This window comes from Leucopleurus acutus, assembly GCF_964270905.1.
Source record: "Leucopleurus acutus genome assembly, chromosome: 9".
NCBI classification, from domain to species: Eukaryota; Metazoa; Chordata; class Mammalia; order Artiodactyla; family Delphinidae; genus Leucopleurus; species Leucopleurus acutus.
In genome coordinates, this window is record NC_139144.1 from 4,383,576 (window position 1) to 4,410,663 (window position 27,088).

General features: G+C 38.4%; 1 long non-coding RNA gene across 1 annotated transcript; it reads left to right on the forward strand.

The window, feature by feature from the left end:
• Window positions 1-206: 206 nt before the first annotated feature.
• Window positions 207-26,834, forward strand: LOC309966403. The gene is made up of 3 exons (XR_014326446.1): window positions 207-792; window positions 6,332-6,390; window positions 26,457-26,834. It is a non-coding gene; the product is annotated as an uncharacterized lncRNA (long non-coding RNA).
• The last annotated feature ends 254 nt before the right edge of the window (window positions 26,835-27,088 follow it).

Below are 27,088 nucleotides of genomic sequence, written 5' to 3' on the forward strand. Positions count from 1 at the left end.
TACAATTTAATTTCTCCAGCAGACAGATTGATCACTAGAGTCTAACACACAATCTTATCCAGAAAATGAGACCTGAGAGTGCTTTACTTCTGTTCTAGTCTTCAATCTATTCTTTTTATTACCGATCAAGTAATATCACTCCCCCTCAGTAAACGTCAAAGTATTTAAGGTACTATGTACTTTTTTTGCTAGATATAAAGGCTTTTTGGCATAAATATCTAGCAGGCCAGTAAGGCTCCATTTCCACCCTGTAGATGAAGGCCAAAGCTCCGTCCACAGAAAGTGCAGTTCTGATCTTGATTTCGTATATAAGACATGACAGGCAAGTATTGTTTATGATTAGACTTTTATTTGTGTTACTAGAAAAGTGACTCTTTCAAGCAGTAGATCACTGGAAATACTTAGTACTTAATTAGATACATTAGGTCATCATTAAGCATTTTTATTGGTCTGTAATTCAACTCTGTTGCCGTGTTTAGAGTTTTATTCCTAAAACACTTCAGATTTTTTTTTTGCTTTTCTTTTTTTCTTAACTCTCATGATATGCTCATTAAGGTAAGTCTTAGAGCTCTTTTTCAGGGATGTGGACCAAGTATGTTTCAATCTTCCTTCTGTTGTTTGTCCTGGGATAAGCCTGAGCGCACTGAGATTATGCTCTCTGCTGTCAGAATCCAGCTCTTCAGGATAACTCCTGAAGGTAGAGGATGGCTGGCTGGGATGGGAAGGACATTGCACCACAGCTATGGAGAGAGCCCAGGCTTGTTCAGGCGGACGGAGCTAACACCTTATCAGGTAAACAGAGCCAACCTTGCTTTTGATGCCAAGTCAGTCTCTATGATCTTTGACAAATCACTCAACGCTCTCCTCCTCAGGTTCCCCAACAGCAACACCAGATAATGTTTCCATTAGGATATCATGAGATTTACATGGAAAACAGTAAAAGATAGGAGGGACTCAATGTAGAGTAGCTTGAATATTGTTACTGGAAACAGTGCTTGAGAGTCAAAAAACTTGGTCTAGCACTTTTTAGCTGCAAACTACTGTGCAAGTTGACATCAGTCTCCTAATCTACACTCCTGCACCAGCTGTCTTAAGGGCACAGTCCAGGGGAGATCAACTTCCTTGCTTTTCATTTTTCTCTTGTTTTTCAGTGTCAGTCTTTGTCTTTGCTCCGCCCTGCCTCCACTCCACTTTCACCGACAGGTACACTTCGGTAACTGCCATTGTTGTCTGGCTCAAGTGTAGAAATAATATGTCTCCTCGGGACTGCCAACACTTAATGCACATATGCTGTTTCTTGTATCTGTAATTCTATCTGGTCCCCCTTTTCAATGATCTACGTGTGTTTCTATCTCTTATAACCTTTGTTGATCTCAGTTTGATTGGCAGTCAGCACTCATAAATGCTGGACTTTTTACCACTTCCTGACCACATGCAGGCAAACTGAAAGCCAGGGAGCACATTTTCCTGTATCAGAAAGTGAGTGACAAGACTTTAAATAATGGCTACAGGCATCTGGGGGATGGCAGAGAGGCCTGGGAGAGAGGAAAGCACACACCAGACCCTGACAGTGTTTATGGCCACAGAAGGTTATATATCATGCTGAGATGAGAAGCAGCAGAGCCATAGGGGGCAATCACCCTCTCCTGGATGCGTGCTCAGCCACTCAAGGAGAGGAGCAGGCTCCCAGCTCTGGTGTGCCTGGCCGGGAGCCTGGCTGCAAAGACAGAGGTGGGCCCAGCGCCTGGGTTACTGGTAGAGTGGGAAGATTGCACATGGCCACTGTGGGCTGGCCAGAGACTATTGACGGGGCTCTGTTCATGAAGCAACTTTTTCGACCGATTTGCTGTTCTCTACTACCAGAGCCACCTGTACCTTCTCAGAATAAAACACACCCACACCCGATTTACCAAGCACTTAATATGTTCCACGCGAAGGCGCATTACATCACTGTGCTTTATATAATTTACTCTAAAAAATGCACACACATTTCAATGGACCAAAAACATACTACGCTTTTTTAAAGATGGGAAATTAAGGCACTGATTTATTAAGATAATTTTCAGAGAGATTGAGTTATGTGCTTAGAATCCCACTGGAAATTGCAGGAATCAAAATTTGAACACTTTTTTTTTTTTTAATTGAAGTGTAGTTGATTTACAATGCTGTGTTAGTTTCAGGTTACAGCAAAGTGATTCAGATATATATGTATATTCTTTTTCAGACTTTTTTTACATTTTAGGTTATTACAAGATATTGAATATAGTTCTCTGTGCTATATATTAGGTACTTTGTTCTTTATTTTATATACAGTAGTATGTATCTGTTAATCCCAAATTCCTTTCCCCTTTGATAGCCATAAGTTTGTTTTCTGTGTCTGTGAGTCTATTTCTGTTTTGTAACTAAGTACATTTGTATCCTTTTTAAAAATTCCACATATAAGAGATATTGTATGATACTTGTCTTTCTCTATCTGACTTACTTCACTTAGTATGATAATCTCTAGGTCCATCCATGTTGCTGCAAATGGCATTATTTCATTCTTTTTTATGGCTGAGTAATATTTTTTTCTAGTTTCCAAAGCCAATGTTTGTTTGTTTTTTAAAATATAGTAGGCTTCCTTGACAATGTTTGCAAAGTCGTCTTCAACGGCATGTTAAATTACAACTACTCACCCACTTGAAAACTCAAATGGCTCCATAAGCTCTGATGAAAAGACCAAACTCCTTGATTTGACAAATAAGACCTTTGGACAATCAGGGCTCAGTTTTCCAGACAGCCTTGACCTCTTGACACCAAAGCCACCCCTTCTCCAGTTTCCTGTGTTCTGCTTACTGTTCTGCAAACAATATTTGCATAACAGTGTTTTGCAAGTGGCTTGGGCCACTCTTCTGCTCTAGGACATGTGGGAGATTAATAAGTTCCCATTTGTTTATTTTTGTTTTTATTTTCATTACTCTAAGAGATGGATCCAGAAAGATCATGCCGTGATTTATGTCAAAGAGTGTACTGCCTGTATTTTCCTTTAAGAGTTTTATAGTATCTGGTCTTACATTTAGGTCTTTAATCCTTTTTGAGTTTATTTTGGTGCACAGTGTTACAAAATGTTCTAATTTCATTCTTTTACATGTAGCTGTCCAGTTTTCCCAGGGCCACTTATTAAAGGGACTGTCTTTTCTCCATTGTGTATTCTTGCCTCCTTTGTCATAGATTAACTGACTAGAGGTATGTGGGTTTATTTTTGGGCTTTCTATCCTGTTGCATTGTTCTATGTGTCTCTTTTTGTGCCAGTACCATACTGTTTTGATTACTGTAGGTTTGTACTGTAATTGGAAGTCAGGGAGCCTGATTCCTCCAGCTCCATTTTCCTTTCTCAAGATTGCTTTTGCTATTTAGGGTCTTTTGTGTTTCCATACACATTAAATTTTTTTTGATTCTAGTTCTGTGAAGAATGCTGTTGGTAATTTGATAAGAATTGCATTGAATCTGTAGATATTCTTGGGTAGTATAGTTATTTTGACCATATTGATTCTTCCAATCCAAGAACAGGGTACATCTTTCCATCTGCTGTCACCTTTGATTTGTTTCATCAAAATCTTACAGTTTGCAGAGTACTAGTCTTTTGCCTCCTTAGGTAGGTTTATTCCTAGGTATTTTATTCTTTTTGGTGGAATGGTAAATGGGATTGTTTCCTTAATTTCTCTTTCTGATCTTTCATTGTTAGTATATATAGAACATACTGGAGAATTTAACTCCATCACATCAAGTTGAAAACAGTTAGATAGAGCTTTGTGCCTTATTAACACCTCCCTTTAGGTGCATCTCATTATATTTTGTGGTGGTTAATCCTTGTGTATATGTTTTTCTTGCTAGAATGAGGAGAGATTGATGATGAGAAAATTGCTTTTTCTTCTCTGTGTTAAATTTTACAGTCCTTAGGACACAGTAGATTCCAACATGTTTGTTGAATTAATTAATCAATGCTTATTTTTTCATTATTATGGTGCAACATAAATCAATATTAATTAAATGTATCATCTTAATTCGTCTTCAAAAAGATGATTATTCAAAGGTTTACTACCTTCTTCAAAATATCTGCCCAGTAACTCTTGGGAAGAGACATGGGGTTATATTGAAGTTTGGAGTCTCCAGAGCAGGCTCATAGGCTCACATATGCCGAGGGATGAAAGTCTTGGAAATCACACAAAGAGTAAAACGTGGCAAAGACAGTCACACGGGAGCCAGGCTGGCCTCTAGTCTGGCCTTAGGCCATCACTGGAAAGTATTTGTAACTCTCCATTCTCTAGTTTATTTACATATACCGCCCACTGAGGGCTGCTGCTTGAGGAAGAATCAAAGAACAGTTCTCATCGCATAAAAGTACAAAGGCAGAGGGAAGAAAAAAATTAATCTGTTCCCTTGGGATTTTGAAGAAACATTTTTATTCTGATTCGTATTTCAGGTGTAGGCGAGGGCAAGAAATAGTTCAAGGTTGTTAAGGAAGAGAAACAATCAAATCTACGTGGTGAAACATGCCCAAAGCAGTTTATCTTGTCTGAAGGTCTCTCTTCTTTTCACATCTCCCTTAATTTTGGCTACAGCTCAGAAGCACTTTTCTCCTTATTTCACCATTCAGTTTAACTGTACTTGATTTTCAGTGTTTTTCTGATTTATTTATGCATGCTTACATGCATGACTCAACTTTCCTTCCTTATCAATATAGAAGATGATTCATTAGACACATCTGAAACACCTCTGATGAATTCTGATGTGATTGTCTTTGCAACTGTTGCACCCATATCATTTAGAAGCTGTATGATGGTGTTGCTTCTTATCCACAAAATCATATAATTTTAGAGCCACAAGATTTTCAACTCAGAGAAAATCTAGGTCAAACAGCTAACTTCACAGGCGAGGAAACCCAAGACTGGTTGGTGTATGTATTGCTCAGGGTTACAAAACTCATTAAGAAAAGCCTGAGGACTAAACCATGTTCTCCCAGTTCCCACAATTACTCTCAGATTATGGGGTTTTTCATGCCAGTTCACATAGTCATTTGATTGAACCATTTTCATAACCCAATGCCTAGAAGATTCACCCTTGAGTTAAACCTGATGAGCTCCAGGGTATAAGGACATAGATTTAGCAACAGAAACAGTTGGATCTAAAGCTTGACTCTGCCATTTGGGGACAGGACTGGCCAAGTTAACTCACCTTTATCATTTAGAATCTCATTATCTATAAAAAGAATTTGTGATACTTATGCCACAGGGTTATCATGAGGCAAACATTAAAGAATAAATATACAATTTTAGCTCATTTCCCAAGAAAAAGAAAAAGAATTTCTCTCATCATCTTCTCTTTGAGTTAAGGGTATTTCAATTCATGCATGTAAATATTTATTAACATGAGTTTAAATGATAATTTGCTTTTGTCCTTAGAAACCTAAACCACATATTTTTTTCTTTATTCTAGTTTACCAAGAGAGGGATTCATTTTTTCCCAAAGTATTCTAATTACAGAGAAATATTTAAAATTTTGTTAATTCTCTCATAAACCAGTCTGTCCTCTTTGCGAAGAAAACATAACAGTTTAATATAAAATCTGAGATCGTACACTTCTATTCTGTTATCAGTAAAGCTATTCCTCTCTTGGTGTGCGTGTATGTGTGTGTGTGTTTATGTGTGTCTTCCAGCTACTAGGAATACAGCACCATGTGTCAGCTACGTTTCCAGGCTGGGAGGAATTTTCTTTACCGCTGTACAGCTGAGTACTCCACACCCCTAAATGTGGCAATAAACCCATTCTGTGCTAACTCTAAAATGTCATGTCAACTCATCTGTGGACCTGATCCTAATTATTTTCTCCTTTGTCCGTTGGTGTTAGGGACCCGACTCCCAAGAAAGAGTTGTTGGTTTAATATAAGTAGGGGGATACAAGAGGCTGGGCACCCAGTTCCATTTTCTGTGGACCCAAAGGCCGAGTTGCAAATATATCATTTCATTACATGGTTTGGATTGCTGGCACTTAAACATGAATATAGATCCTTTGTATTGCTTATGTTTAAGCATATTTAAATATGTGATTGGGTGGATCTGAATATATCCAGCAACTCTAGCAACATAAACACAGTATCTCATGGTCAAGTGTTCATTCTCTATTAGGACCCAGCAGAAGAGCAGTAATGGTTTAATAATACAGAGTCATTTATTGTTGCTCTGGAAGCCATGGCGTTTCTTCAGAAATCTAGGGATCTGCATTGACATTCTCTCTGCTGCATGAGGTGTAACTTTTCTTTTCTCTTTTTTTGTCTTTTTCTTTTTTTCCACAGAGGGGTACTCTGGCATGCCTCAGACCATTGCAGCTGCCAAAACTTTACCAGTATGTCAGGTCAGTGAATCCTTTTGTGTTTCCCCACCCTGTGGGATGCATGTGTCATACTAGGTTGTTAATGGTACTTAACACTATTTACACACCATGTACGATTACTGTGATGTCATTACAATAGTGCAGTCACACGGAGCTTTACAGGATCAAGAAACAAGGTGATTCTTTTTTTTTTTTTTTTTTTTTTTTTGCGGTACACGGGCCTCTCACTGCTGTGGCCTCTCCCATTGCGGAGCACAGGCTCCAACGCACAGGCTCAGTGGCCATGGCTCATGGGCCCAGCCGCTCCACGGCATGTGGGATCTTCCCGGACTGGGACATGAACCCGTGTCCCCTGCATCGGCAGGCGGACTCTCAACCACTGCGCCACCAGGGAAGCCCCTTTTATTTTTGTTTTAACAAAAATATTTGTTGGAATATAATTGCTTTACAATGGTGTTTTAGTTTCTGCTGTATAACAAGGTGAATCAGCCATGTGCATACATATATCCCCATATCCCCTCCCTCTTGCATCTCCCTCCTGCCCTTCCTATTTCACCCCTCTAGGTGATCACAAAGCACTGAGCTGATCTCCCTGTGCTATGCAGCTGCTTCCCACTAGCTATCTATTTTACGTTTGGTAGTGTATATATGTCCATGATACTCTCTCTCTTCATCCCAGCTTCCCCTTCTCCCTCCCTGTGTCCTCAAGTCCATTCTCTACATCTGCATCTTTATTCCTGTCCTGCCCCTAGGTTCATCAGAACCATGTTTTAAAAAATTCCATATGTATGTGTTAGCATATGGTATTTGTTTTCCTCCTTCTGACTTACTTCACTCTGTATGACTTACCCTATGTTCATCCACCTCACTACAAATAACACAATTTCGTTTCTTTTTATGGCTGAGTAATATTCCATTGTATATATGTGCCATATCTTCTTTAACCATTTATCTGTCAATTGGCATTAGGTTGCTTCCATGTCCTGGCTATTGTAAATAGTGCTGCAATGAACATTGTGGTACGTGTATCTTTTTGAATTATGGTTTTCTCAAGATATATGCCCAGGAGTGGGATTGCTGGGTCATATTGTAGTTCTATTTTCAGCATTTTAAGGAAGCTCCAGACTGTTCTCCATAGTGACTGTATCAGTTTACATTCTTACCAACAGTGCAAGAGAGTTGCCTTTTCTCCACACCCTCTCCAGCAGTTATTGTTTCTAGATTTTTTGATGATGGTCATTCTGACTGGTGTGAGGTGATACCTCACTGTAGTTTTGATTTGCATTTCTCTAATGATTAGTGATGTTGAGCATCCTTTCATGTGTTTGTTGGCAATCTGTATATCTTCTTTGGAGAAATGTCTATTTAGGTTTTCTGCCCATTTTTTGATTGGGTTGTTTGTTTTCTTCATATTGAGCTGCATAAGCTGCTAATATATTTTCGAGATTAATCCTTTGTCAGTTGTTCCATTTGCAAATATTTTCTCCCATTCTGAGAGTTGTCTTTTCATCTTGTTTATGGTTTCCTTTGCTGTGAAAAAGTTTTTAAGTTTCATTAGGTCCCAGTTGATTATTTTTTTAAATTTCCATTACTCTAGGAGGTTGTCAAAAAGGATCTTAATGTGATTTATGTCAAAAAGTGTTCTTCCTATGTTTTCCTCTAAGAGTTTTATAGTGTCTGGCCTTACATTTAGGTCTTTAATCCATTTTGAGTTTATTTTTGTGTATGGTGTTAGGGAGTGTTCTAATTTCATTATTTTCTGTGTAGCTGTCCAGTTTTCCCAGTACCATTTATTGAAGTGGATGTCTTATCTCCATTGTATATTCTTGCCTCCTTTATCAAAGTTAAGGTGACCATGTGTGCATAAGTTTATCTCTGGGCTTTCTATCCTGTTCCATTTATCTAGATTTCTGTTTTTGTGCCAGTACAATACTGTCTTGATTACTGTAGTTTTGTAGTATAGTCTGAAGTCAGGGAGCCTGATACCTCCAGCTCCGTTTTTCTCTCTCAAGATGGCTTTGTCTATTCAGGGTCTTTTGTGTTTCTATACAAATTATGAACGCTTTTGTTCTAGTTCTGTGAAAAATGCCATTGGTAGTTTGATAGGGATTGCATTGAATATGTAGATTGCTTTGGGTAGTATAGCCATTTTCACATGTTGATTCTTCCAATGCAAGAACATGGTATATCTTTCCATCTGTTTGTATCATCTTTAATTGCTTCCATCAGTGTCATAGTTTTCTGCATACAGGGATTTTACCTCCTTAGGTAGGTTTATTCCTAGGTATTTTATTGATTTTGTTGCAATGGTAAATAGGAGTGTCTCTTAATTTCTCTTTCAGATTTTTCAGCATTAGTGTATAAGAATGCAAGAGATTTCTGTGCATTAATTTTGTATTCTTCTACTTTATCAAGTTCATTGATTAACTCTAGTAGTTTTCTGGTAGTATATTTAGGATTCTCTATGTATAGTATCAAGTCATTTGCAAACAGTGACAGTTTTACTTCTTCTTTTCCAATTTGCATTCCTTTTATTTCTTTTGCTTCTCTGATTGCTGTGGCTAAAACTTCCAATATATGTTGAATAATAGTGGTGAAAGTGGGCACCCTTGTCTTGTTCCTTATTTTAGAGGAAATGGTTTCAGTTTTTCACCATTGAGAATGATGTTGGCTGTGGATTTGTCATACATGGCCTTTATTATGTTGAGATAAGTTCCCTCTATGCCTAATTTCTGGAGAGTTTTTATCATAAATGGGTGTTGAAATTTGTCTAAAGGTTTTCTGCATCTATTGAGATGATCATATGATTTTCCTCCTTCAATTTGTTAATATTGTTAATCACATTGATTGATTTGCATATATTGAAGAATCCTTGCATTCCTGGGATAAACCCCATGTGATCATGATGTATGATCCTTTTAATGCGCTGCTGGATTCTGTTTGCTAGTATTTTGTTGAAGATTTTTGCATGTATTTTCATCAGTGATATTGGTCTGTAGTTTTCTTTTTTTTTTGACATCTTTGGTTTTGGTATCAGGGTGATTGTGGCCTCATAGAATGAGTTTGGGAATGTTCTTCCCTCTGCTATATTTTGGAAGAGTTTGAGGATAGGTGTTACCTCTTCTCTAAATGTTTGATAGAATTTGCCTGTGAAGCCATCTGGTCCTGGGCTTTTGTTTGTTGGAAGACTTTTAACCACAGTTTCAATTTCAGAGCTTGTGATTGTTCTGTTTATTTTTTGTATTTTTTCCTGGTTTAATGTTGGAAGGTTATGCTTTTCTAAGAATTTCTCCATTTCTTCCAGGTTGTCCATTTTATTGGCATATAGTTTCTTGTAGTAATCTCTCATGATTCTTTGTATTTCTGCAGTGTCAGTTTTTACTTCTTCTTTTTCATATCTAATTCTGTTGCTTTGAGTCTTCTCCCTTTTTTTCTTGATGAGCCTGGCTACTGGTTTATCAATTTTGTTTATCTTCTCAAAGAACCATCTTTTAGTTTTATTGATCTTTGCTATTGTTTCCTTCATTTTTGTTTCATTTACCTCTGATCTGATCTTTATGATTTCTTTCCCTCTGCTCACTTTGGGTTTTTGTTGTTGTTGTTGTTGTTCTTTCTCTAATTGCTTTAGGTGTAAAGTTAGGTTATTTATTTGAGATTTCCTTGTTTCTTGAGGTAGGATTTTATTGCTATAAACTTCCCTCTTAGAACTGATTTTGCTGCATCCCACAGGTTTTGGGTCATTGTGTTTTCATTGTCATTTTTTTCTAGGTAATTTTCAATTTCCTCTTAGATTTCTTCAGTGATCTCTTGGTTATTTAGTATCGTATTGTTTAGCCTTCATGTGTTTGTATTTTTTACAGTTTTTATTTCCTGTAATTGATATCTAATCTCATAGAGTTGTGGTCAGAAAATATACTTGATACAATTTCAATTTTAATAAATTTACAGAGGCTTGATTTGTGATCCAAGATATGATCTCTCCTGGAGAACGTTCCATGAGCACTTGAGAAGAAAGTGTAATCTGTTGTTTCTCGATGGAATCTCATAAATATTAAGTTCATCTTGTTTAATGTATCATTTAAAACTTGTGTTTCTTTATTTATTTTCATTTTGGATGATCTGTCTATGGGTGAAAGTGGGGTGTTAAAGTCCCCTACTATGATTGTGTTATGGTCTATTTCCCCTTTTATGGCTGTTAGCATCTGCCTTATGTATTGAGGTGCTTCTATGTTGGGTACATAAATATTTACAATTGTTATATCTTCTTCTTGGATTCATCCTTTGATCTTTATGTAGTGTCTCTCTTTGTCTCTTGTAATAGTCCTTATTTTACAATCTATTTTGTCTGATATGAGAATTGTTACTCCAGCTTTCTTTTGATTTCCATTTGCATGGAATATCTTTTTCCATCTCCTCACTTTCAGTCTGTATGTGACCCTAGGTCTGAAGTGGGTCTCTTGTAGACAGCATATATATGGGTCTTGTTTGTGTATCCATTCAGCCAGTGTATGTCTTCGGTTGGAGCATTTAATCCATTTATATTTTAGGTAATTATATGTATGTTCCTATTACCATTCTCTTAATTGTTTTGGGCTTGTTTTTGTAGGTCTTTTCCTTCTCTTATATTTCCTGCCTAGAGAAGTTCCTTTAGCATTTCTTGTAAAGCTGGTTTGGTGGTGCTGAATTCTCTTAGTTTTTGCTTGTCTAAATCTTTTGATTCCTCCATCCAATCTGAATGAGATCCTTATCGAGTAGAGTAGTCTTAGTTGTAGGTTCTTCCCTTTCATTACTTTAAATATATCATGCCACTCCCTTCTGGCTTGCAGAGTTTCTGCTGAAAGATCAGCTGTTAACCTTATGGGGATTCCCTTGTATGTTTTTTGTTGCTTTTCCTTTGCTGCTTTTAATATTTTTTCTTTGTATTTATTTTTTGCTAGTTTGACTAATGTATTTCTTCACGTGTTTCTACTTGGATTTATCTTATATGGGACTTTCTGTGCTTCGTGGACTTGATTGATTATTTCCTTCCCATGTTAGGGAAGTTTTCAACTATAATCTCTTCAAATATATTCTTGGACCCTTTCTTTTCCTCTTCTTCTTCTGGGACCCCTTTACTTTGAATGTAGGTGCATTTAACATTGTCCCAGAAGTCTCTGTGACTGTCCTCAATTCTTTTCATTATTTTTTCTTTATTCTGCTCTGTGGTAGTTATTTCCAATATTTTATCTTCCAGATCACTTATCTGTTCTTCTGCCTCAGTTATTCTGCTATTGATTCCTTCTAGAGAATTTTTTAATTTCATTTATTGTGCTGTTCATCATTGTTTGTTTGCTTTTTAGTTCTTCTAGTTCCTTGTTAAACGTTCTTTGTATTTTCTCCATTTTATTTCCAATATTTTGGATCATCTTTACTATCATTACTCTGAATTCTTTCTCAGGTAGACTGCCTATTTCCTCCTCATTTGTTTGGTCTGGTGGGCTTTTACATTGTTCCTTCATCTTCTGTGTATTTCTCTGTCTTCTCATTTTGCTTAACTCACTGTGTTTGGGTTCTGCTTTTTGCAGGCTGCAGGTTCGTAGTTCCCATTGTTTTTTGGTGTCTGCCCCCAGTGGCTAAGGTTGGTTCAGTGGGTTGTGTAGGCTTCCTGGTGGAGGGGACTGGTGCCTGTGTTCTGGTGGATGAGGCTGGATCTTGTCTTTCTTGTGGGCAGAACAGTGTCTGGTGGTATGTTTTGGGGTGTCTGTGAACTTATTATGATTTTAGGCAACCTCTCTGCTAATGGGTGGGCTTGTGTTCCTGTCTTGCTAGTTGTTTGGAATGGGGCATCTAGCACTGGAGGTTGCTGGTTGTTGAGTGGAACTGGGTCTTAGCATTGAGATGGAGATCTCTGTGAGAGCTCTTGCTGATTGATTTTATGTGGCTCTAGGAAGTCTCTGGTGGTCCAATGTCCTGAACTCAGCTCTCTCACCTCAGAGCCTCATACCTGACACCAGTCCAGTGCACCAAGACCCTGTCCACCACAGGGCTCAAAAGAAAAGGGAGAAAAGAAGAAAGAGAAAAATATGGTCCTTAAAAGACCTACTGGAGGCGCATGCCCACGAGCATCTTCCTGCCTCTCTCATCAGCCACAAGAGCTGCAACAGGAGGGCCAGCAAGATGATTCCTAAAGACTCTTCTGTGGCAGAATTCTGGATAGTTAATACTGCCCTGAAGAATATACTGAACATGTATTACTGAGTTTCCCATAGAAAATCAAACTGATTTTACCAGTGATCCTGATGTGGGTCAAGAACTGCGCTTTCCCTCCTCAGTGGTTGTACAGTGAATGCTGGAAGCTGTATTGATCCACTTCCATAAAATACCCCATCAACACAGCAGCTGCGATTAGAAAAAAACAGTACCACCTGGTTACATTTACAGTAGTTCTCCCTCATCTGTTACAGTTCTTCTGGTTTTAGCAAGAGTCAGAAATTGGATGGGATATTATGTCAATCACCAACCTTGAATTCATTGAATCAGGAGTTGGCAAACGTTTTCTGTAGAGTACCAGATATTAAATAATTTAGGCTTTGCAGGTTAAGGGTCTTTGTCACATTTACTGAACTCTGCAGCCATAAATAATCTATAAGCTAATGAGTATGGCTGTATTTCAAAAAACTTTATTTCCAAAAATAGGCAGTCAACCAAGTTTGGCCAGTGGAACATAGTTTGTCACATCCTGAGATCAGTCCCGGGATACATTATTGTTACTGATTCTCTCTTATTTTCTGGATAAAGAGGGAGTGTTTCCAGAATTTCCACTGTTGGGTAGTGGGTTGAATAGTGTTTCTTCAAAATTCATGTCCACCAGAAAAGTCAGAACGTGTCTCTTTAGAAATAGGGTCTTTGAGGGTGTAATTAGTAAAGCTAAGATGAGGTCTTGTGGATTAGGGTGGGCCTTAATCCAAGACTAGTGTCCCTATAAGAAGAGAAGGTAGAGGCAGAGATGCATAACAAGAAGAAGGCCAGGTGAGAGTGGAGGCAGGGAGATACATCCACAAGCCAAGGATGCCAAGGGCTGCCAGCAGCACCAGAAAAGGAGAGAAGTATGGAACAGACTTTGCCCAGAAACTCCAGAAGAAACCAACCTTGCTGCACTTTGACTTCAAACTTCTAGCCTCCAGAACTGCAAGAAAATACATCTCTTTTGTTGTAAGTCAACCCTAATTGTGATCTGTGAGGGCAACCATAGAAAACGAATACACCTACTGCCTTAATAGCTCTTACTCGAGGACTCAGGGACATAATTTGATGTTCTTCCCATTGTTAAGAATATTTATCTTTTTTTTTTTTTAAAAAACCCACATTTGTTTATTTATTTATTTTTCTGGCTGTGTTGGGTCTTCGTTTCTGTGCGAGGGCTGTCTCTAGTTGTGGCAAGCGGGGGCCACTCTTCATCGCGGTGCACGGGCCTCTCACTATCGCGGCCTCTCTTGTGGCGGAGCACAGGCTCCAGATGCGCAGGCTCAGTAGTGTGGCTCACGGTCACAGTTGCTCCGCGGCATGTGGGATCTTCCCAGACCCTCGAACCCGTGTCCCCTGCAGTAGCAGGCAGATTCTCAACCACTGCGCCACCAGGGAAGCCCAAGAATATTTATCTTAATTACACACTCAGGGGTAGGATGCGTAACAGTATGGTGGGCTCACAGGTAGTATGAATTGGTCACCTGGCCTTCATGGTATCCAACCCAAGCCATGTGATTGTGATGGTCCCCTTGTATTAGTGTGAGATCAGACCCAAACTCACCAGTCCTGAAAAAGTCTGAACAATCTGATTTGTCCAGGAATTGTTAGCCTGGAAAGGAGCCACGTCCCTTTACAGAAGGACTGGCAGAATATGTACTTCAAATACTTGCAGTAATTTTGTAGGATCTTTTGTCAAAGAAACATGGGCATCCTTTAAGTTGATGGGATCAGGCTCTGACTTAGATCAGAAAACAGAAACAAAGGTTATGATTTTCTATTGCAAACCATAACATAAACTTTCTGATCACAGTATTATGACTTTTTAATGCACATTTAGCAAGACTGTAGTCATTTTTCATCTAAATCACCCCTTCATTTTCCATGATCCATTAGCTCTTGCTACATATCTTTGCCTATTAAACACTGTGGATTCTGCTTATTACAGTAGTCAGGTCAGCCTTGGCATCCAATATTGTTCGTTTTTCCTTTTGTTGCTGAATAGTAGTTCATAGAATTCATACACCATAGTTAAAAAATTATCCTGTTGATAGATATTTGGGTTTCCGATATTTGATCATTAAAAGTTAAGCTGCTATGAACTTTGGAGACAACATAGTCATCATTTGGGTGTGTTGCTCTGGCCCATTTACCAGGTAACCCCAAAAGCAGGTGGTTTTGAGTGAGGCCCAGAACAAGAGGATGCTCTGTACCAGGTCGAGGCTGCTAACGTTGCCTGGAGAGTCATGGCAGGTAGGGATGCTGTAACATTGTTTTCCTATTTTAAACATAAAACATTATTTGGATCATCTAGAAATTAACATGAGACATCAGGTCTAGTGGTTATAAAACATCAGTGGATAGGCATTGTTACAGGGACACTATAAATGTTCTAGATAAAATGATATAAAATAAAAAGGTGAAGAATAATAAGAATAACAAGATAACTGTAAGGTGTACCTAGTGAAACTAGTAATAATTCAGTAGACAGCAGAATATGGTGAAAATGTGAAATTGAGGTTTAGATATATTGATGGTGGCAAAAAAGAATGTAATGTGAGTTGCTAAGGATTGGAAAAAGTATATACATATATAATCTCTCTCTCTGTATCTATATTACATATGCTATATACAATATGCACACAATGGTGTGTTAGTTTCTGCTCTATAACAAAGTGAATCAACTATACATATACATATATACCCATATCTCCTCCCTCTTGTGTCTCCCTCCCTCTCACCCTCCCTATCCCATTCCTCTAGGTGGTCACAAAGCACCAAGCTGATCTCCCTGTGCTATGCGGCTTCTTCCCACTAGCTTTCAGTTTTACATTTGGTAGTGTATATATGTCCATGCCACTCCCTCACTTTGTCCCAGCTTACCCTTCCCCCTCCCTGTGTCCTCAAGTCCGTTCTCTAGTAGATCTGTGTCTTTATTCCTGTCTTACCCCTAGGTTCTTCATGACATTTTTTTTTCTTAAATTCCATATATATGTGTTAGCATACAGTATTTGTTTTTCTCTTTCTGACTTACTTCACTCTGTATGACAGACTCTAGGTCTATCCACCTCACTACAGATAACTCAATTTCGTTTCTTTTTATGGCTGTGTAATATTCCATTGTATATATGTGCCACATCTTCTTTATCCATTCATCTGTTGATGGACACTTAGGTTTCTTGCATGATTTATGAAATGAAAATACTCTGGAGGATAAAGATAAACACTTTATGTTTTAAAATTGGGCAAAGAAAAGAGCATGAAGCCCACCATCAGAAAGCCCTGCCTTGCCCTGCTTTATCCCTCCACCTTGATCTTTAGGATCAAGAGATCAGAGAGCAGGGGCAGAAGGGGAATGGAATGATGGGGTGGAGACCCCTGGTGCAGTGCCTGGAGTTGATTAGGGTCTCGAGAATTGTTGGATCTACTTGAATGTGAGTTTCAGGGTCTGGTTTCTCCTATTCCTCCCCCTTCAGTACAAGTTGATCCCCAAGGTCATCCTATTCTGCCTTCTTCATTTCTTTTTCTGAATAGCCCAAAATTTGTGCCCTCACTCCACTTTAAGTACCTTTACTCCAATCCAGACCTCATGCTCAGTTCAGTAATGATTAGTGAAATGTGGTGTGGGGCAGTGGGGATTGAGATCATGAGCCCCATACTTCTTTCCTGGTGGAGCATGGCACTGAGAAAGTAACTTCCCCTCCCTGGACTTCTGTTTCACCCAGGAAAGGAAGGACATGGGTCATTTCCAAACCCCTTTAGTGCAAACACACAGCCTGTTCCACCTGTTCCATCATCCCAGTACCACAACCATCCCTTTCTCGCCCCCCAAGGCTGAAACTCTGTGCTGCTACAAGGACCATTACATGCTTCTCCCCTGGAAAAAGCTTCTTAAATTACCCCAACACAAAATATCCACATTTCTTCTGATTGTATTTAGCATTTATAATAAATGTACCAAACTATCTCACTTGGTGAGGGAACTGAGAAACACAGGTGACTGAAAAGAGAACTAACAAGCCTCCTTGGTTGGTGCATAAGTCTGAGCAGGTCAGCCAGCCTAGCATTTGTCAGCCTCGATGGCTAGCCTAACAGGTAATGTACTCAGATATTAGTATTGCTTTTTCTAAATCTCCTTCCCTTTACCCCAATTCAGGCAGATAAACTCTTTCTTTAAGGGAAATATATTAGAGCAGTAAAACATAAAAAAGACTTTTCTAGATGCAGAAGAATTTGAAACATAGAAAATGTAGTAATAATGCATAATGAGTGTGACCAACACTTCCTGCACCCTGAATTAGATGTGGGTTCCCAGACTTGTGATCTCTAAGAAAGATGGTCCTGTATCCTGCCCGTGCCCCAGTCCTATCCCGGGGGGACAATGGGATAATAACCCAACCCTCAGAGAGAGCTGGGTTCTCTTACCCAAAAAGAATCCAGGAATTGAAAAAATCCAGAATATAAATGTCCTTTATGGGGACATATTTAGGCAAATGGGCCCAACACACCTCCTAATTTTCTGTGGCTCAAGAGTAGTGGGATAATGTTTTATACCACAATGTGACAGTGCAGGTAATGATCAGAAACATTGGATGTAATGAGGCCTTTGGGGGTAGGAATAATGCATGCAGAGCAGCAGCTTGTGTGAACAGCTGAGGATCAAGTGGAATTTTACAAATCTCAACAGCACTGGTGTAGATAGATGATCCAGAAGAATCTCTCGCCCAGTGTGTTGGCACCCTGGTAGCCACCTTGAATTTAGATGCATCATAGATGGCCATTTGGTGTCAGGATGTTGAGTTTTATCAGCTAAGCTGCTTGGGAGATTGAAATGAAAATTAAGTTGATCTCTAGACAAACAATGTTAAAGCTCTCTTAGTAAGTTTGTAGACAAAGATTGCTACCACTACCTAAAAGTAAAAGGCTCCTCGGGGCTTGAGGAAAATTCTTCTGGCAAGAGTCAAGTAGATACCAGATGGACATTAGGAAGTGTTCGAGTGTGGCTGGGCTGTAACACGTTCACTCTGAGTAAGTGTAAGATGAAAGCAACATCGCTGACCTGAGTTTTGACTCTGTCATGAGTAACATTTTTGGTCTCCCATTGTTATTTTAGCCGCAGTGGTTTCATGTGTGAAATTAATAACAATTAAAAACCTCACCACTTGCTAAAAACCTATCAGACACATCGTAGATGGTCATTAAAAAGTGTGATGCCTAGACTAACAGCGCCAGCACCAACTGGAAATCTGTTAAGATGCAAATTCAGAACAACTGAATCTAAAACTCAAAATGAGGCCTCAAAACTCTGTGTTTTAAGGAGCCCTCCGGGTAGTTCAAACACATATTAAATTTGACAACCATCAGTCTATATAGTAAGAAGTTAAATTCTAGTGGGTACTGTGAACAGAACAATATGATGGAGGGATATTGTACTTTTGTAGCCAAGGAGATTGATTAAGACAGACTATGACATAATGAATGGTGGACATGGTTACTTGAAAACGTTTAATAACTACATTATTACTAGAACAAATATAGCTGTTAAAAAAATTCCTTTGTTCCCACAGAATGTGATCCTTCACCAATGAATCCATTGAACTGAACAGGCCTATTTGAATTAGCTTTTACTTGGCTTGCATCCATATTTGTTTTCTTTCAATAAACTGTATGATAATGAAGTCATGTGATTGATGGTGAAAACATCAGCCAGGAACATACCTTATTATTTTTCTCTTTTGAATTATGTACATTTCAAACGTTGTGAAACTTCAGAGTAACCTGTGATCCTGATAATAGTACTTCATCTCTGACATAATGTGTGATGGGCCACAGTGTTGATGAAAAACGCTACCTTACAAAAGTCCTTCAGAAAATGGATACTGAAATTTTAACAGGTTATTGCTCTGAGGACAGTGTGTGTATGCCAACACCTCCCTTATTCCCCTGTGCATGTGAAGGTGGAATGTTGGTTCGTGGAGAGACTAAAAAGTGATTACATTTGCTCCCGTAAATGCTGTTCTCAAGCTACAAATTAAACTGTAGAGGTACATGGCAATAAAACAAGAAAGACATAAAATTGAATTTATTTTTTAAAATGTTTTCAGATTTTACGTTTTTATTTAAAAGTTATAAATCCTTCTCTTTCAGTATAAGGAACTAGGCCCATCAATATCCCTTCCTTCCTTCCTTTCTCTTCTTTTTTAACTGAAGTATAGTTGATTTACAATATTGTGCTATTTTCTCCTGTACATCCCTTCTTTTTCTTTACATATCAAACCAATTATACCCTTCCCCATTTTTTTCCCCTAATTTCCTTACCCTCTGAATTGATGTTTAAGAAATGGTATGACAGGATGAAAATGGTAAACAAGATATAAGGAATTCTGCAGAGGAAGGAGGAAGCACTAAGGGTCAGTACTATGTCAGGCTCTAAAGTATTATTTCATTTGTTTACCATGATATTAACTAGCTCAAAATTATTATTCCTATTTTAAAGCTGAGAAAACTGTGCCACCAAGACTTTAGGTCATGTGTCAATGGTCAACTAACAAGTGGCAGTTCTGGGAACCAGAACCTGTGCTCTAAACCCGTTGCTCATCCTCACTCCCAGGAAAATGGGAATGCTGTATTGGTCATTTAAAATCTACCCAAAGAAACACAAAATAATACGTGGTGAATTATTGTGAAATATAAGACAATCAAAAAGAAATGAAAATTATAAATTCTTGACAGAAAGAGGAGCTTACAAAAATTAATAGGAATTAGACTGGTGGCCAACTTCCAAAGAGCAGTACCAGATGGCAAAAGGCAATGCAGTAATAGTTTCTAAAATATTGAAGGAAAAAAGAGATGAGGCTACAGTTTTAAATCTGGAGAATATATCTTTCAAACATGATGGCAATAATCACAATATTCTTATTCAATGAATAAGAAAAAACAATCCCAGAATATACTCCAAGTATGACTAATCAAATCTTAGAAAATTTATGGCTGTCTAAAAAATTATTAAGCTTAGAACCAAAAGAAAAAATAAAAAGTATAACTAGAAATTGTATTTCTAAGTATCTAGAACAAACCTATTCACTCATATCATTAGGATGCTGGTTTGGGGAGTATGGCAGATAAGACACATGAGGTATTTGCTGTGTTATGGGAGATGTGGACAGTATTGATGTTATGAAATCAATTAGTAAATAGACATAAGTCTTGGCAACCACAAAAAAAATGAAAAATGGAATAGACATATTTGTTAACCAATAGATAAAACTGCTAGGTTTGCACAGGCTGGCCTGGAAATAAATGGTCCTACCTGGGAGAGGATAGTCTGTTAGATCTGATTGACAGAAGAGAGGCCAGTCGATCTAGCTTAACAAGTAAGTGCATTTTTTTCTTATGTAAGCATGCACAGGTAGCCAGCCTGGTAGAGTGGCTCCACTGCAAATGACTGAGACTCCAAACTCCTTCTCTCTGGTTACTTTGCCGTGCATGGCCTTCATTCAAAGGCTCGAATTGTACTTCATCCAAAACAAATGCTCCAGCTTTAGCCATCACATTCTGCTACTCAGAAGGAAAAAGATGCAGAAAAACCAAAAAGATATTGATCAGAAATCTTTTAAGGAACATTTCTAGAAACTACCATATACTACTTACTTTGAATTTCCTGGGACAGACTTATTCCCACGGTCACACCTAGTTTTAAGGAAAATATACTCTGGCGGCCTCATGCCTATTAAAAACCAGAATTTCTATTATCAAGGCAGGTAGGGGAAATTGATCTCGGAGGATAACATGTAATTTTTGCTACAAATCTGTGAAATATAATTATTACCCTCCTTTTATGGGAAAAAGGACCCGAAACATAGAAAAAAAGCTATTCGCCAGGGCCACACAGCTTATAAGGGGTAGACCTAAAATTAAACCACTGTATGTCTTGCTTGAATGTTCAAACTCTTTCCAAAAACCTATACAAATGTGTAGAATTCTGCCTTAGGAGCCATCTAGACTCATGTTGAGAGGAGGGGTTCAAGTCATATTACCTAGAATGGAATCCCAGGCCACTTTTAACAGCTGTGGGGACAATAAGACAGTCCCTTATTGGGCTTCAGTCTCCTCACCCAAAAAATGGGATTGTGAAAATGTTCCATTGCACTTTAGAATCAAATGAGTTGACATACATAAAGCCCTTAGGCACAGAGAAAATAACCTATGAATACTGACTATAATTATCAGTTTTTTTCTCTTTACATATGAGATGATGTCAGTCCCCAAATGGGGGGAAACATGCCTATAATTACTCAATAAGTTAACTTAGGAAGAGGGACTTTATTCTATTGACAATAGAAAAAGTAAGAAATAGTGAGTCTCTAAAGCTAAGTGTGAGAGAATTAGAGGCATTTTTAAGCTATTGAGAAAAGAGCCTTAGACAACAGACTTGAAGACTGGTGGGATGAGGAGGAGAGAGAGGCAAATCAACTTCTTCCAAGTGTGTGGCTTGGGTAAGCGAGGGACACTGGGTCAGGAATCCAGGATGAATTGCAGGTTTCTGAGACAAAGAATGAGTTCAATCTGGCACTTGCTGGGTTCGAGATGCCAGTCACACATCTCAGGAATTTGTCTAATAATTGCTTACACATAGGCCTGAGGCACAGGGTCTGTACCGGTTCCCTAAGTTTGGGAAACTTTGCACAGCTGTTTACTGCAGCTGTGCCTGTGAAGGAGAGAGGATGCAGATTAGAAGCTGGGGTAAGAACCACACCAAGGAGTGTGTTCAAGAAACAAGAAGAAGGGGATGGACATGATGGAGAAGGAGGTGCTTGTGTTAAAACCCTACCTCCACCTGGATGCCACATCACCTGAGATGCCTTAGTCACTCACCTTGGATGCTCCCTTGCCTCACTTTCCCCAGTTGAAAGAAGCAGATTGCAACCTCCTTAAGGATTTACTCAGGACTGAGCAGGGTTGTACGAGTAAAGCAATCACTGTGGGATGAAATTTAGGAGAGAACAGCCTCCTGGAATGCAGGGAGGGGAGAATTTTAAGAAGGACCAAAGATCAAGAGTCTCAAATACTGCAGACACTAAGAACGTAAGCTAAGAACTAAGATTTGTTAAATGCACTTGGGAAGAACACTTTCCATGAATTAATGGCGTTATGGAGTGGATAGGTGATAACCCAGCCAATAGAAAACGTGCACAATGACTTTTAATCATCTTGACTATAATGGAAATAGGGTAAATGTCAATTTGTTAAAAAAAAATATGGGCACTTTATAAAGCTTTCTTAATGTCTGTGTGTTTATTTTATTTACAGTGCATATGTTTCCATGATATGCATTTTCTGAGAGAAAAATGTTAGCAGAAGAGGGTGACTGAAGTTAATGATGAGAATGTTGATATCATGATTAATGAGGAAGCAGATGTGTTTTTAATTGGGAGATTGATACAGATGAATTTTAACATGGTATTGGATATATTTATATGCTGGAGATATAAATATATATCCAACTATAACATCAGATAGAATAAATTTTCAGATAACAGGATAAATGAAAAATACTTCAGAAGTATAATTAAATCAGAAGTGTAAGAAGATTAAAGTGCCTTTGAAAAATAAAAATTGCCTCTGGGTTAGACAGAATATAGACTGAATGATTTTTACCCTTAAATATTAATTCCAGAAAGTATAAGTGTTCAGAAAAAAATAGTAACTAAGTGGTTAAATTGTAATATAACCAAACTATCTGCTGAAAAAATATGTATATTACTGTTCCATATATACAAATGAGTTGAGTTCAAAGATTTCCTTATTTTATTTCTATTAGTAAAAATTGTATATATTTAGGGTGTGCAACATGATGATTTGATATACATACAAGTAGTAAAATGATTACTACAGTAAAACTAATTAACATACCATCTCCTCATATTTTTGGGGGGTGATAAGAGAAAGTGAAATCTTTCTTAGCAAATTTCCAGTATTATTAATTATAGTCATTATTGCTGTACATTAGATCTCCTGAATTGTTCATCCTAAATAATTGCAACTGTGTAGCCTTTTACCAAAATCTCCCCATGTCTCCCACCTCCCCACCCCTGGTAACCACTGTTCTACTTTCTGCTTCCATGTACTCTGTTTAGATTGCACACAAAAATGAGATAATTCATATACATTTTTATTTCTGTGTCTAGCTTCTTTCAGTTAGTGTTATGTCCTCCGGTTTCATTCATGTTGTTGCAAATGGCAGGATCTCCTTTTATAAGATGGAATAATATTCTATTTTATATACACACTGCAGTGTCTTTATTCATCCATCCATCCACCCATCTGTCGTTTCCAGATCTTGGATATGATGATTAATGCTGTAGTGAACATGGGAGTGCACGTATCTCTTAGAGGTAAAGATTTCATTTCCTTTGGGTAAATACCCACAAGACATATTGCAAAATCATGTGATCATTCTATTTTTAGTTTTTTGAGAAAGCAACATACTATTTTGCATAATGGCTGAACCATGATGAATGAATAAATGAAAGAAAGAATGAATGTAAAAGTAACTGTAAATGTAAATTTGGTAAAATAGAAGTAGCCCAATATTATTAGGGTGAAAATACCAGGTTAAGAGCTTTAGCGATTGAAACCTATTTCTGTAGACACATATACTGGCTTTTCTAGGAATGAATATTGACTCAGAAAAAGGGAGTCTCAAGATTTTCTGGAATTGTACTCACCACTTTTAACGCTGATGGTAGTTTATACCGATTATGGCCATGATGCATATCTGTACTTATAACAGCCCAGGTCTGTGTGGTCATTGTCTAAGATTTTGACGGAAAATGGGTTTCTGGGATTTTAGCAACAGTATGATGGAAAATAAGAAGGGAAGGGGTACTGCAACAGTTCCTAGGAAGGAATAAGCCACAGACTGAGACCATGATCACACTGCATATGCCTGAATCCAAAACGATCCTCACATCTCAAGGTCCTCAACTTGGTCATACAAACAAAATCCCTTTTGTCATGTAAGATAACATGCACAGGTTTGGGGCATTAGGGCCTGCACGCTGTAGGAGAAGGCATTATTCTGTCTCCTACAGTACTTTATGTGCATTATCTCATAATCTAAACAACAATTAGGATGACTCTAATGAATAGTCAGAAAGATCAAATCTTATTTTCTTTGTGAAAAATTTATGATTTGCAGAGAAGGGATATGAATCACCTGCCATCTCCAATCCCCAATCTTTTCATTAAACTCTAGTGCATCTGGTCATAGTCCCTAGGAGTATATAATGCCGGCTTCTGATACACCTAAAAACTAAAAGGAAAGAACAAATACCTGCAATAAGGTACCATCTCAGCATGAAGAAGTCTGAATTGACCAAACCAGAAGGAAAAAAAAAAAAAAGCCAACCAATTAGTTGATTGGTAGAAAGCAGAAAGCATGTAATTGATTTTCATGGAAAAAAAAAACTATTTGGTAAGATAAAAATTTTAGTTCAAATTGGTGAACCTGCATTTCTAAATGTAGATGACACTACTCTGAAACTATGTAGTTTCCCGATACTATTTTTCTCTTTACTAATGGTATCTATCTGTGTTTGCTTTATTTTAAGAGAGGGTTTCTGTGGCTTTGCACTTATTGAAATTCCTGAACACAAACAATGCATGTGTTAAAACTTATTTTCCTCTGTCACATTGGACTGAATCTTATTACAGAGACACTGCTTGAGCGAAAACAGTTTCCATAGTCATGGGTAACCTGGTGCACCTCATAGATGCCCAGACAAAATTGGCTGAAAATGAGTGCAGAAAACATTCTCACACCATCTCTCGTCATTGGAAAATCTGCCAAAAGGTTTTGGATCTGGGCTTCCCTGGTGGCACAGTGGTTGAGAGTCCACCTGCCCATGCAGGGGGCGCGGGTTCGTGCCCCGGTGCAGGAGGATCCCACGTGCCGCGGAGCGGCTGGGCCCGTGAGCCATGGCCGCTGAGCCTGCGCGCCCGGAGCCTATGCTCCGCAACGGGAGAAGCCAGGGCAGTGAAAGGCCTGCGTACGGCAAAAAAAAAAAAAAAAAAAAAAGGGTTTGGATCTTTTGGATCATAATCAAAAGCAAATGCTACCCAGAAAAATCAATTCCATGCCAGTAAGAGTGAAACAAGGAAGGAACTTTTGGAAGGAACACATACTTCAAATATTTTGTGAATTAAAAAAAATTTAATCATGTTCTTTTATCTACTTAAGTGCCTTTATCTACTTAAGTGCCTTTGTATTTAAACCTTTAAGATATGTGTACCTTTCTCTTATCCCCCCAAACATCCCCAAACTAGATTGGCCTACTATGGAGGCATCCTCTGCTTGATAATAGTCATCTTTCAGCTAATCAAGAAAGTGATGAGACACTGATTAATTTTAAGTGGTTAAGAAATATAATTCTCCTTTTGATAGCTTTCTAATTATTCTATATTCCTGACAGAAAACACTACAGAATGTACAATTCGATTTATATGAAGTTCTGGAAAAAATATAGCAGAAATGATAAAACCAGGTGCAGGGCATAACAGGAGGAGAGTAACAATTGATACAGGAGGAAACTTTTTGGGGTGATGAAGTTCTTCTGTATCCTGAACATGCGATGGTCACATCAGTTGGTGTCTTTGTCAAAACTTATTGTATTTTAAACTTGTAATTTTTATCTTATGTAACTGGCCAAACAGCAGAAGGGTGATATATGCACCTGAGCAATCTGTCAATTTTAGAAAGTTCCCATTTGCCATCTAGAGAAGTCAGCCTGGCCTGGCAGAAAGAGTCAGCGGGGCCAGAGTCTTGGGCTAGAGCATCAGTGCAAGGGAGGTTTATATGCCAAAAATGGAAAATGAGGCTAGGCTCTGAGTAGATCCAAAGTGGCTGAGGATAAGGAACAAAATGATTTGTGAATATCACAGGCATCCTAGCCACATATAAGGTATCACAATACCATGCTTTCCCACCTGCATCCTAATTCCAGCTCAAACCATATGCTGAGATGAAGTCTTCAGATGTATCCTCCACTCAAAACCAAAATTAACCCAGGTCTGGGTCGTGCCCATGTCTACAGGTGAGCTGCAGCCAGCCAGCAATGAAGAACTGATCAGAGGTCACATCTGACATATGACATCCATGCCTAGACGTGACCACATGGTTCTCAATTTCTCATTTTACCCGGGACTTATTTTGAGCCACAGGAAAGATGTGGGATGGAGAGGAATTGGGGACGGTGTCATCCTACACATTATACACATTCCTCTATCCCGTCATTCAGAGCAAGTTCTCTGTAAAAGTATAATGCTTTCTTCTCTTGTTTCATATCTCCTTCACCTGTTAATGATGTTGGTAATGATATTTGGAGAGAATATCATATGAGGAATAAATAATGGAAGATGATTTATGGGCAGTGATTCTGATGAGTGATAAAAGTGGTACTTCAATGTGGGCATCAGAGAGTCCTTTTAGGAAGCAACTATGATCTTTATTACTGGATTATGAGGAATCCATTAAAAGAAGGTCCAGTAGGAGAACATTTTCAGCAGAACAGAGAGAAGTGCTCAGGTACTAAATGAGTAACAAACGTGAAATGGTCAACAGACAAAAATATGGCAAACCTTGTTGGAACATTGTGAACCAACATCAGGTGGGGAGATCATGAAACTAACGGGGATCAGAGTCCATTGTAAAAAATGTGGATTTTGTTACAATTTGATGGGGGTTCACTGAAACATTTTAAGTAGGTGAGTGGATCCTTTTGTTTTATGTTTAAAAAAATAACTGTGATTATTTGAAGAGTAAGTGACAAGTGGGCAAATAAAGAAGCAAAGAAATCGATTTACAGGCTGCTGAAGGAATCCACACAGAGATGATGTGCTGGGGATGAGGGTGACAGCATGGACTCAGAGAAGACCTTCAACGTTGGGGCACATTGCTGTGGCACGGGCCAGTCCGTGGGGTTGCCAGGACTGCTTGTACAATGAGAGACTTCAAACACAGAGTGGGGCTTGCTCTTCACACAATGGATCCTGCTTCCAGGACTTAGTACTGTGTTCATTCTTTCAAAAACCATCTCAGATCCATCTCATCAGAGCAACAGTTCCTGTTTCCCTGGAAGAACACTTGAGTCCTCTTCCTGTGCTCTCACATCCCTCTGTTTGCTGCTCTAATGGACCCTTTCTTGCTTTGCCTTTTAGTTATTTGTACATGTATCTATACTTAACCCAAGAACAGCAACTGTGTCTTATTCATTACTTAAAAACTTCCATTTTCTCATGTTTGGGTCTGTTGTCAATTCTGTTTGTGTAGTGTGGTATTTTGAGCCATCTGAAGTCACACAGACAAATACAGAATCACATTATAATGTAAGCTTTCAATAAATTCCCCCAAGAAATTATCCAAGATATATTCATTGTACAACCATTTGCCAGGCAATGTACTAGACCCTAGTTGTAACTAATTGTCTGACAGCTTTAA